Source organism: Triticum dicoccoides, chromosome 2A (assembly GCF_002162155.2).
Source record: "Triticum dicoccoides isolate Atlit2015 ecotype Zavitan chromosome 2A, WEW_v2.0, whole genome shotgun sequence".
Classification (NCBI taxonomy): Eukaryota; Viridiplantae; Streptophyta; class Magnoliopsida; order Poales; family Poaceae; genus Triticum; species Triticum dicoccoides.
The window spans coordinates 264,111,381-264,124,980 of record NC_041382.1 but is presented as its reverse complement, the minus strand read 5'-3'; positions in this window follow the sequence as shown (position 1 = coordinate 264,124,980).

Sequence of the window (13,600 nt, the reverse complement as noted above, 5' to 3'; positions counted from 1 at the left end):
ACCAGATCTTTCAAGATTACCATGATGAGAGCTAAGCCATCTCTGAAAGATGGCATGTCATCTTGGATTGACAACATTTAATTTCAATAATTTAGATTACCCTTTATTCTCTTTTCCCCTTCTTATTGTATTTCTTTCATTATTCTGGTTGTATCCCCAACAACCATTGTAAGGACTACTTTATTTTGTACCCTCTATAAATGAAAAATGACACACAGTAGGGTTGTTGCCCTACTGTTCTTTGGTCAAAAAAATCCTCAATATTTCTTTATTTTGGGAAAGTCCTTTATTCCCTCTCTCATATTTTTGTAATAGAAATAATTGATGATAAAATAATTAAAATCAAATGATCCTATTCTCAAAATTTGAGAAAACTCAAATATGAAAATAACGAAATCCCCAACTCTCTCTGTGGGTCACTGAGTTGCGTAGAATTTCTAGGATTTACCAAAATGCAAAATAAAATATGGTATGCAATGATGATCTAATGTATAACATTCCAAATTGAAAATTTGGGATGTTACAAACCTACCCCCCCTTAAGATGAATCTCGCCCTCGAGATTCGGGTTGGCTAGAAAATAGGTGAGGGTGGTCCTTGAGCGATTCTTCCTCTCGTTCCCAGGTGGCTTCATCCTCTGTGTGGTGACTCCATTGAACTTTGCAAAACTTCATAACCTTGCTGCGAGTGACTCGATTGGCAAACTCGAGAATCTTAACGGGTCTCTCCTTGTAGGTCAAATCGTTATCCAACTGAATAGTTTCCAAAGGCACTGTGTCTCTCAACGGTATGTCAGTCATCTCCGCGTGACACTTCTTCAACTGGGAAACGTGGAACACATCATGAACTCCTGACAATCATTCAGGTAATTCCAACTTGTAGGCCACTTCTCCCATACGCTCCAAAACTCGATATGGTCCTACAAATCGTGGCGCTAACTTCCCTTTAACTCCAAAACGCTTTGTTCCCCGAAGTGGAGATACTTGAAGATAAGCTCTATCTCCGACTTCGTAAACTATCTCCTTGCGTTTAGAATCTGCATAACTCTTCTGTCTGGACTGGGCTACCTTGAGCCTATCGTGAATCAATTTCACCTTCTATTCAGACTCTTTAATCAAGTCAGGTCCAAACAACTAGCGGTCTCCCACTTCGTCCCATGACAACGGTGTCCTGCACCTCCTTCCATACAAGGCTTCGAAAGGGGCCATCTTTAAACTGGTTTGGTAACTGTTGTTGTAAGAGAACCTTGCATATGGCAAATTGTTGTCCCAACTAGATCCGTAATCTAGCGCACAAGCTCTCAGCATATCCTCCAAAATCTGATTGACTCTCTCGGTCTGTCCATCTGTCTGTGGATGAAAAGCTGTACTAAATTCTAGCCTAGTTCCCAAAGTTTCGTGCAACTGCTTCCAGAACTTTGAGGTAAAATGGGTTCCTCTATTTGATACGATACTCCTCGGAACTCTAAGCAAACATACGATCCTGGTCATGTATATCTTTGCCAACTTAGTACTGGTGTAAGTGCTCTTTACTGGGATGAAATGAGCTACCTTCGTCAACCGATCGACTACAACCCAAATCGAGTCATAGCCTGAACGAGTCCTGGGTAATCCCGTGATAAAATCCATGCCTAACTTATCCCACTTCCATTCGGGTATCGGCAATGGTTGTAACAATCCTGCTGGCTTCTGATGCTCTGCCTTTACTCTCTAGCACACATCACAAACTGCTACATACTCCGCAATATCCTTCTTCATTCCGGTCCACCAGAAAATATCTTTCAAATCCAGATACATCTTGGTATTTCCTGGGTGAATCGAATATGGTGAATCGTGTGCCTCTTGTAGAATCAACTTCCTGATCTCCGGGTCATTGGGCACATAAACACAGTCTTCAAACCATAGGGTGTCGTGCTCATCCTCACGAAATCCTTTAGCTTTTCCTTTGCTCAGTTTCTCCTTTATAGCGGCAATCTCCTTGTCAGTCTTCTGAGCTTCTCTGATTTTATCCATCAAGGTTGACTAAATCTCCAATGCTGCTACATAGCCTCTCGGAACTATTTCCAAACATAGTTCACGAAGATTTTCTGCTAACTCCTTGGGCATTTCTCCTGTCATTAACGTATTGACATGGCTCTTACGGATTAATGTGTCAGCTACTACATTAGCCTTTCCGGGATGGTATTGCAATCTCATATCATAATCCTTGATGAGTTCCAACCATCTCCTTTGTCTGAGATTCAACTCCTTCTGTGTGAAAATGTACTTCAAACTCTTATGATCCGTGTACACCTCACAATGGTTTCCAATGAGGAAATGCCTCCATGTTTTCAAAGAATGCACTATGGCTGCTAACTCCAAATCATGCGTAGCATAATTCAACTCATGAGGCTTCAGTTGTCTTGAGGCATATGAAACAACTCTCCCTTCCTGCATAAGCACTGCTCCAAGTCCTCGACGTGAAGCGTCGCAATACACCTCATAATCCTTGGTCTGATCTGGCAAAATCAACACTGGCGAAGTAACCAAGCGTTTCTTCGACTCCTGGAAACTAGCCTCACATTCCTCCGTCCATATGAACTTGGTATCTTTCTTTAATAACTCCGTCATAGGCTTCGCAATCTTTGAGAAATTCTCAATGAATCTCCGGTAGTATCCGGCGAGTCTAAGAAAATTCCGGATCTCTCCGACGGTAGTTGGTGCTTCCCACTTGGTCACGGTATCTACTTTGGTAGGATCTACTGCTATTCCTTCTCCGGATATAATGTGTCCGAGGAATCCTACTTCCTTCAACCAAAACTCACATTTGATGAACTTGGCATATAATTGATGTTCTCTGAGCTTTCCAAGTACCAAACTCAAATGCTCCTTATGCTCCTCTTCATTCTTCGAATAAACCAGGATATCATCAATGAACACTATGACGAACTTATCCAAAAACTCCATAAATACTTTGTTCATCATGTTCATAAAATAGGCAGGTGCGTTAGTCAGACCAAATGACATAACGGTATACTCGTACAGCCCATACCTGGTGGTAAAAGCTATCTTAGGAATATCCTGTTCTCGAATCTTCAACTGGTGGTATCCTGATCGCAGATCGATCTTGGAAAATACCTTAGCTCCTTGCAATCGATCAAACATATCATTGATCATTGGTAGTGGGTACTTGTTCTTAATGTTACTTCGTTCAATCCTCGATAATCAACAACCATCCTTAACGATCCATCCTTCTTCTCCACTAGAAGTACTAGCGATCCCCAAGGCGAAGAACTTGGGCGAATATATCCCTTATCTAGTAACTCCTTAATCTGCTTCTTAATTTCTACCAAATCCTTTGCTGGCATCCTATATGGTCTCTTTGTTATTGGCCCGGTGCCTGGCAATAGCTCAATCAAAAACTCAATATCTCTATCCGGTGGCATGCCTGGCAACTCCTCTAGAAATACCTCAGGGAAATCCCTTACCACTGGTACTTCCTCCTGCACAACTCCCGTTAAGCAATTTACTTGAGTCCTCTCCGGCACATGTCGGGATACATACTTGATCCTTCTCCCTTCTGGGGTGGTAAGCAAAATTGACTTACTAGCACATTCAATATTTCCTTCATACTTTGATAACCAATCCATGCCTAATATCACATCCAATCCTTGAGATTCCAATACTATTAGGTCTGAGGGAAAAACATAGTTACCAATCCTTAATGGTGACCGATCACACCATAGACTAGCCACATACTCTGCTCCAGGCGAGGTTACTAACATGGGTGACCTAAGGTCTTGGGTTGGTAGGTTATACTTATCCACAAATCCCCTTGAGATGTAGGAATGCGATGCACCAGTATCAAAAAGAACGAGTGCAGTAAATGACTTAACCAAAAACTTACCGATTACTGCATCCGGCTGCTCTTCAACCTCCTCCACTCTAACGTGGTTCACCTGTCCCCTGTTGAAAGGGTTCGGCTTCTTCCCAGAGCTTCCATTGCCATTTCCATTTTGTATCTCAGGGCATTCATTGGCATAATGTCCAGTCTTCTGGCACTTAAAGCAAGTGACTTGGCTCAGGTCCTTCTTGGCTGGGGTTGATGGGTTGGTGCGATTCTGGCCATTGTTTCCTCCATTCCCATTACCATTCCTGGTGCCATTGTGATTGTACGTGCTACCTCCTCCATGGGTATGCTGAAAATGTCCTCCCGGTCTAGGGGTAAAACGTGGCTTCTGCTGAGCTCCTAAAGTGTACTTTCCTTGTCCATACTTCCTCTTGCGATTCTCAATTTGCTACTGCTTCCCTTCAATCATAAGAGCATGATCTAGCAACTCCTGGTAGTTGTTGAAGATTGCTACCATCAACTGCATGCTCAACTCATCATTCAGTCCTTCCAGAAACTTCTCCTGCTTAGTTGCATCCGTAGCGACGTCATCTGGGGCATAACATGCTAACTTACTAAAGTCCTCCACATACTGGCCAACTGTCCGTCCTCCTTGGCATAAGTTGCGAAACTCACGCTTCTTCATGGCCATAGCTCCTGCTGAAACATGTGCAGTACGTAAAGCCTGCTGAAACTGGTCCCATGTGACAGTGTCGACAGGGAAAGTGGTTGTGAAATTCTCCCACCATGATGCTGTTGGTCCTTCAAGTTGATGTGCGGCAAACTTCACCTTCTCCGCATCTGTGCATCCTGCTGTGGTCAACTCTCTAGCTGTCTTGCGGAGCCAATCATCTGCTACTATCGGCTCGGTGCTACTGGAAAACACCGGCGGATTCAGCCTAAGAAAACGGGCTAAGTGATCAACAGGTGGTGGTGGTGGTGGGTTGTTGTTGTTGTTCCCCTGATTCTGATTCTGTACTAGCAACTGCATCAATGTGTTCTGCTGCTGGATCAACTGAGTGAGCTCCGGTGGAAAGGTAAATCCGGGGTCATGTCTCAGAGGCATCTGAGGGTTTAGAAAAGATGAGATGTAAGAATAGAGGGGGTCTAAAGAGAAAACACTACCCATATGCACATGAGGCAAAATCAAACAATTCACTTCATTCAAGCAAACAAGGGCATACAATCGATCTAACTATCACAAAAGTTCTCGGACTACTGTATTTACATGGTGGACTACTACTACGGATGAGGTGGTCTACTAGAAATATTCTTCGGTTGTAGACTCCATGATATCTGCTCCAGCTTCATCAACATAGTCATCATCGCTTTTGTCTTGATCCGAATCTGTGTCGTCGATGATGATGTAGTCTTCCGGGCTAATCTCCTTGGGTTCTTCTTCTTCCTCTATTGGTGTAGGGCCTTCCATAAATATTCCAATCTTCTTGATCAGGTCGTCATTCTTCTCCACAAATACTTCAATTTCTTCTTCATAATCTTCACGTGTAGCCTTGAGTTCTTCCTCCAGTTCCTCGATTCTAGTCTTAGCCTTCTTCAGATCTATCATGTCGGCACACATCTGGTTCTCCTGTCGTCGAATGTGCTGGTTTAGCTCCTGGATAAAAGCTGCAATTGATCTATCCTTCCTGGTGCTGATCATCTCCCAGTGCTCATCTCGGCGCCCACAAATCTGGTAGATTGTATCCTTGAGGTCATTGCGGTAGACTTCTCCAATGCGTCCCATGGTGATGTGAGCTGCCATGCTCATTCCCAGACTCGAAGTTAGTGCATCAAAAGAAAACTCTATGGGCTCAGTGACTGGCATGAACATCCTTCCTGGAACTTGAACTTGAATCATCCAGCGCTCTTCTTCAGGTAAAGCGGCGTTGTAGGTTCTGGTGAAGCTTGGTATTCCTATGTTCAGGTATCTTGTGACTTCCTTCAAGTGACGTCCAAAGGGTGTATCTTCATCTGGTTGCATGAGATGTGAGCTGCCATGCTCATTCCTAGACTCGAAGTTGGTGCATCAAAAGAAAACTCTATGGGCTCAGTGACTGGCATGAACGTCCTTCCTGGAACTTGAACTTGAATCATCCAGCGCTCTTCTTCAGGTAAAGCGGCGTTGTAGGTTCCAGTGAAGCTTGGTATTCCTATGTTCAGGTATCTTGTGACTTCCTTCAAGTGACGTCTGAAGGGTGCATCTTCATCTGGTTGCGTGAACTTGTTCCTTGCATCCGCCACCGTAAAGAGTAGAAAATATGAGAGGTCAGAAGAGAAGAGAGTGATCTAGGTCTGTAGCTTAGTGGTCGTGTCCTACAGTCAGCGTGTGCTCTGATACCATCTCTGTAGCGACCAGACCTCAACCAGTCTGATCTCTATGCTCCGGTGTCATCCCTGGATCAGTAATGCTGACACCACACAGTACTCGGAGGATTTATAACAGAGTAGCAATCACACACTTATTACATCGAGTGTCTCAAACGAGAACTTATTACAATAAATATGGCTTAAGGCCATCTAATAACAATAACAGCGGAAGGCTTGGAAGACAAGTGAGTCCATCAACTCCAACGGCATCACTGAGTATAGAACCACGACCTAAAAACTCCTTAATCGTCGTCTGAAGAGTCTGCAACATTAACGTTGTAGCCCGAAACGGGTCAGCACATGGAATATGCTGGCAAGGTAACACATAGAGAGTAATGGAATGAAACAGCTACACTATATGCATATTTGGCTGGTAGAAAGCTCTATGGTTACAGTTTTGCGTAAAGCCAATTTTTCCCTACTACAGAGGAATAATTTTTATTTAACTATCATGGTAGTTGTTAAACATTGAGAATGGTTGACAGCATCCTCAATCCCAATTAAGCATCATCATTAAACAAAACCCAACAAAATTAATTTAGAGTAACATGTTGAGATTCACATGATAATCCAGGTACTAGATACTCAAGATGTCCATAACCGGGGACACGGCTAACCATGATTAGTTTATTACACTCTGCAGAGGTTTGCGCACTTTTCCCCACAAGACTCGATCGCCTCTGTTTGGTTTCTCGCACTACAAGGTGTTTGAGAAGACGGATGACCGAGACATAGTCTTTCAGAAGCACTAGCACCTTACGATCGGGTAGACCGTACCACCTACATCCCCTGCATCTGCTAGTCTACCACTGTAAGAGTTCGCACGACTTAGTCAACTTGGCTAGAGCCCATAATAGCTTGTGGCTGCACACGAAAGTTTCTAGTATGAATAGTCTCATGATCCCTTTGAGCCTGGGTGGCGGTCCAAAAGAAAACAGGCAAGTCCTGGAATACCGAGGTGCCTCAATCCACCCAGATGTGTGTTTAGGTTGCCACCTTAGATAAACCATTAGTTAACAAAACTCACATCTGTCATGGATATCACTCACCCAATCCACGTCTACTAGCATAGCATGGCATAATAAGAAAACGCGGAAGTAACTCCCAAAGGTTTGAAAATAAACAGGTAATAGGTACTACCTCAACTACTTCCCATCCCACAATTTAATTAGATCCTAATCATGCAATGTGTGAGGATTTGATCTAATGCAATAAAACTGGGTAGTAGAAAATGTATGATCAAAGTGTTACTTGCCTTGCTGATGATCCGTGAAACCTAGAGATTCGAAGTAACAAGCGGCACACTCCGGGTATTCTATGGCAAACAAACAAGCAAGCATACAATAAGTACTCATCTAATGCACGGGTAAAACTCAAATAAGAGATCTAACCAGAAGGTTCAACTTAAGAACTCCGGTTTGCAAAAAGAATCAAATCGAACGAAACAACGAAAGTCAAATGGCGAAAGAAAACAACTTCGTTCTACAAATCTGGATCTAGGGCAATTTTTTACAGTAGCAAAATCTTGTTTAAGTTGGTTAAACGGATAGAGGGTTTCGAGACGAAACTCCAGGCGCTTGAATCGCCTGATTCCGATAAATGAGCGAAAAGTTATACTAAAATGAAAATCGGATCAGGAATCTCGATCAAAAAAATCGTGGATTAAATCCGAGAAAAAGAAAAACGACGAACGTTCGCTAGAACGAACAAACGGACGAACGCTCGCTATTTAAATAAACCAGAAAAACCGATCTATTTAAAAAACCAAAATCTAAAAAAACCGAAGAAAAACCGATGCTTTTTCGAAAAAATAAAAAAAAACGGTGCGGAAAACAAGGCGGCGACAGACCTCGAGCGGCGTGCGGCGGCGGCGCGGCGAGGCGGCGCGGCGACGGGCGGCTACGGCGGCGGGCGGCGCTAGGGTTCGGCTGGGGCTGGGCGCTGGCTTCGGCTAGGCCTCCCCCCGGCTTATAAAGCCTAGCCGGGCCGGAGTCCTAGTCGGACACGGCCCGTAGGTCGGTTCGTTATTATTATTATTATTTATTACACGCAGAAGAAAAATAAAAAGAAATACTAAACGGACTTCAAAAATTCCAGAATAAATTTTCACGGGCTTCTAAAATCAAGCCTCACAAGGTGAACATTTATTTGGGGCCTAAATGCAATTTTGAAAAACACACATTTTTCCTAAATTCAAATAAAACACCGAAAAACTCCGAAATAAAATCTTATTTGATTCTATTATTAAATCCTCAATATTTAAAATCAAACACTTTTTTCGAAAAAGGATGGCTCTCCCACCCCTCTCCTCCTCCCTGGCGACTCCAAGGGCGACTCCATCGGCGATCCATGGCCCTCCCTCCTGGTGAATTTCCCCGGCCAAGATGGTTCCTCCCCTCTTGGATCTCTCCCTTGGGGTGGGCTCGCCAACAAGGTCAGAGCAAGGTTCTCTACTCCTGTTCATTGTCTAAATCCTAGTGATGCTTTTCATCTCGTTGTCTCCTTTGGCCATTCCACCTTTCCACTCAATGTTGAGCATGTTGGTCTTGCGCTTGAGGCTTGTGTTGGTGGATCACCATCTCATCTCAATGTCTACCACCTTCATGGACAAGTTTATAAATTTTCTGTGATCTCTAAGGCGGTCGGATTTATGATCTACCAACTTAGATCTTTCATATGCCCTAGTTTCTCATGTTATTTCCACCTATGGGGCTTTGGTGGTCCAACTTGGGTTAGAGAATATAATTCTTGGATCTACGAACTTGATCACGAATGGATTACGGTCTCTAGATGGTGCATGCTCACCGGTGCAAACGCGGTTCATATTAGCCATCGTCCTTCCCCTACGTCGCCGACGGGACGTTCCACAACTATCGCCAACTATCATGCTCCCATCTCGGATCACGAGCCAAACGCGGGCGCGTTGGTTACAATTCAAAATTCTAGCTCACCAATCTTGGCCCACCAACCCGATAGTCTAGCCCGCAACGGTGACGCTGATTTGCAGTACACAGCCCAGCAGCATCTATCAGCCCATGCACAACCCAACCATCTAGCCCATACCACCCCGTCTGTCATCTCTCATCATCTTCAACCGACTCGGGAGATTCTTTTTTGTGGCAAATGTTTATCTCTTGAGCATCTTCGTGCAGATTGCAATAATGAATTCCGTTGTCGTAGTTGTTATCGATATGGCCATATATCTCGTTTTTGTTATAACTCCAAACGCCATCCTCCTGTATATCGGGTCAAATCCTACCAACCTACCAACCCATTACCAGATTCCAATAACCCGCTTGACGACTCGTCTCCCCAAAACCCCACCCCCTCCTCTATTCGACCGCCCAACCTGCCAAACCCCCTGTTCGTCAGCTCATCCTTGCTCTGCTCCGCCATTGTTCTCCACCGCCTCCTCATCTTCCTCAAACACCATGGCCTCCTACCCTTGCGACACGATCCCTCTCCTCCCTCCTAGCACTGCCATCATGGAGGCTAATGGCAATCGACGACGACGTACCTACCACTTCCTCGGCGGTGAGCCACTTGTCTAGTCCGGGGACTGGGCCATCATCTCTCTTGCTCCGCCTCCAGAAGGTTCAACTTAAGAACTCCGGTTTGCAAAAAGAATCAAATCGAACGAAACAACGAAAGTCAAACGGCGAAAGAAAACAACTTCGTTCTATAAATCTGGATCTAGGGCAATTTTTGCAGTAGCAAAATCTTGTTTAAGTTCGTTAAACGGATAGAGGGTTTCGAGACGAAACTCCAGGCGCTTGAATCGTCTGATTCCGATAAACGAGCGAAAAGTTATACTAAAACGAAAATCGGATCAGGAATCGCGATCAGAAAAATCGCAAATTAAATCCGAGAAAAAGAAAAACGACGAACGTTCGCTAGAACGAACGAACGCTCGCTATTTAAATAAATCGGAAAAAACCGATCTATTTAAAAAAACCAAAATCTAAAAAAACCGACAAAAAACCGACGGTTTTTATAAAAAATAAAATAAAAAAACCGGTGCGGAAAACGAGGCGGCAACGGACCTCGGGCGGCGTGCGGCAGCGGCGGCGTCCGGCTGCGGCGGCGGCGCAGCGAGGCGGCGCGGCGGCGGCGGCGGGCGGCGCTAGGGTTCGGCTGGGGCTGGGCGCTGGCTTCGGCTGGGCCTCCCCCCGGCTTATAAAGCCTAGCCGGGCCGGAGTCCTAGTCGGACACGGCCCGTAGGTCGGTTCATTTTTTTATTATTTATTACGCGCAGAAGAAAAATAAAAAGAAATACTAAACGGACTCCAAAAATTCTGAAATAAATTTTCACAGGCTTCTAAAATCAAGCCTCACAAGGTGAACATTTATTTGGGGCCTAAATGCAATTTTGAAAGACGCACATTTTTCCTAAATTCAAATAAAACACCGAAAAACTCTGAAATAAAATCTTATTTGATTCTATTATTAAATCCTAAATATTTCTTTATTTTGGGAAAGTCATTTTATTCCCTCTCTCATATTTTTGTAATAGAAATAATTGATGATAAAATAATTAAAATCAAATGATCCTATTCTCAAAATTTGACAAAACTCAAATATGAAAATAACGAAATCCCCAACTCCCTCCGTGGGTCATTGAGTTGCGTAGAATTTCTAGGATTTACCAAAATGCAAAATAAAATATGGTATGCAATGATGATCTAATGTATAACATTCCAAATTGAAAATTTGGGATGTTACAATAAGTCGGCTGATATTTCCTAAGTTCCATGCCGGTGACAAGCTAACTCACCAGTACTCAAGATTCCTTTACACGGTGTGCGTAATCATCATGAGTACAAGTAGTCCCATCGTCTTTATATTTTGGGAACCCGCCGGCCATCTCTGACAATCCAGCTCTGGTGAGTAAGCCATAGCCCGGCTTAGCGCGGTTGTGGCTCCTGATCGGGCGGCTGATCTTTTTAGCTCTTTGACCTGCTATGGAATGGTTGACAGCCTCTTCAAAACATCTTTTATGAATTGTGGCAAGTCTTTTTAACCCATTACAGCTCTCAAGGTCTGCATGTTTCCAGCATATAATTGCTCTGCCAACGAATATACTGCTTTCAGCTTCATGACGTTGTCTTGGAGCTGGCAGGTTCTATCACCTGCACAGAAGTTGCAATATGTGAGTCACCAGGCGAGATATTACTCATGGATGAGTCACCGGGTGAGATATGACTCATGGATGAGTTGCCATGCGAGTTAATGTTTCTTTGTAATTTGAGAGATGACTTACCAAATATAGCTTGATTCATTTGAGTGATATGGTGCTTTAACCCGGCCAACTCCTCAGTGACCGGTGCCAATTGGCTTTCGGCGGCTTCTACACGTCGGATCAAGGCAACTTTTCAGTTTCAAAGGACTTCTTCTCTGTTTCAAAGTCCTCCTTGATTTTCTCCAACTCCTCCAGGGAGGATTGCAAGCTTGACTCAGCCTTGCTTCACAGCCTGCTCAGATTAAAAGTCTTTTCTTAAGCCGGTTAAATTTGACTCGGCCATGCTTAGAGCCTCCTGCATAACAAGGAGTTAAGTCATTTAACACATGTTGAAGTAAGATGGCAACAATGTCTAACCCGGTACTTGGGGGCTATACCAATTCACTTTCAAAGGAGAAGTCACAAGCAGATTGCAAGCAATATACTTTGCACTTGGGGGCTAATGCATGTCATTTTTCTCCCTTAAAGAATACAAGAAGACCCAGCTTATCTCAAGAACATGACCCGACCCTTGTGGGTACAGGTTAGTTCTTCACAGTCTTATTAAAGACCCGGCTCATCTCATAAATATGAGCCAGCCCTTGGGGCTACAGGTTAATTCCTCAAAGTATACTAGTATGGAAAGATCTGACTCATCTCATGAAGATGAGTCGGCCATTAGGGGCTACATGGCATTTCTTTTCATAAATGATATATTGGAAAGAATTGGCTCATCATTGGCATGATAACCCGACCCTTGGGGGCTACATTGCAAGATCGACGGAATTATATTTAAGTCTTAAACATACTCAAGTCTTCCTATGATTAAGACTTGGGGGCTACATAAGGATATATATACAATACTGGAAAGATGAGTGTACCTCATGTTTTCGTTTCATTATGCTGACCAAGTCGGCTTCTAGATCCTGGTTCATAGAGAGCCGGCTCAGATAGCCTGCATGTAATTCCTCTGTGTTGAACTCTTCATAGCTAGGCAGTTCAAGTTTGGTTTTCCCCTTTTCAGACAAGGGCGCTTCAATTTTGGTTGTGGTCTTGGTTAGCACATCGGAGACCTCTGGAGGTTTATAAGCCTCACCCGTAATGGTAACTTCATCGTTATCCTTTTCAAGAGGAACATCTTGAGCTGGCTTGGTGGGACTCAGAGCCGGAGCATGACTTGGCGGGTTAAGGTTGTTCGCTGGGTTGGTTTATGTATCTATAGCCTTAGTTCCAGCCGTTTCATTTTGCTGCGGCGGCTCAACTTGACTGACATGATGACCTTTAAACATATCAGCATGGGCCTCAGGGGTCACCAAGGTCTGATTCTCTGACTCAGGAATGTCTGGGTTTATTGAAGACTCGCCTAATTTTCTTTTCTCACTCTTAGCCTTGGCCCTGTGAACAATGCAGTGCAATCAAGATATATGCGATGCTAAGAACGATTAAGTGGTACATGATATAAAAGAAGTTTACCCTTTATTAATGACAAGAGGTGGCAGCTTCGAAGCGGTTGACTCGCCGGATGAGGGTGATGACTCCTGATAATTTGAGTTAGAAGGATTAAGAGGCTTCCTCACAAGGCTAGCTTTGGGTAAAGAAGGAGTTGGACTGTGTGGCACCTCATTACGGCACTTGCGAGCAGATGGTTCATGAGTTAACCTGGCCACCAGATCTCCAGAGCCACCACTCCGAGTTTGGCGCATCGACTCATGGTGAGGTTTCTTCAAAATAAAGTTGAGGTCTAAATGAACATCTGGATGATAAAAGCTTACTTTCCGGATAACCCGCCTAGTGATGTTGGGAGGCAAGGATTCTGAGCATGGAAATTGCCTCAACATCATCAGCCCGGCTTGTTGCGACTTAACCTTGAGAATAAGAGGCATCAGCAAGTTCAGTAAAGAGATGGCCAAGGGAGTCGAGCTCTACCTCTAACTGATTGTCAGCTTGTGGCGACTCGCCCTTAGCCGTCGGCTCATCTGCAGCAGCAGACTTTTTCTTCCTCTGATCCGTCTTGGTCACTTGTGTTTTCTTCCTCTTCCAAAAGGGAGAATCGTCTTGCATAATTGAACAAATCCAGCAAGTGAAAACACTGGATAGATAAAGACTGATAAGCCTGACAAATGATTATGTATATACTTACTGGAGGTGT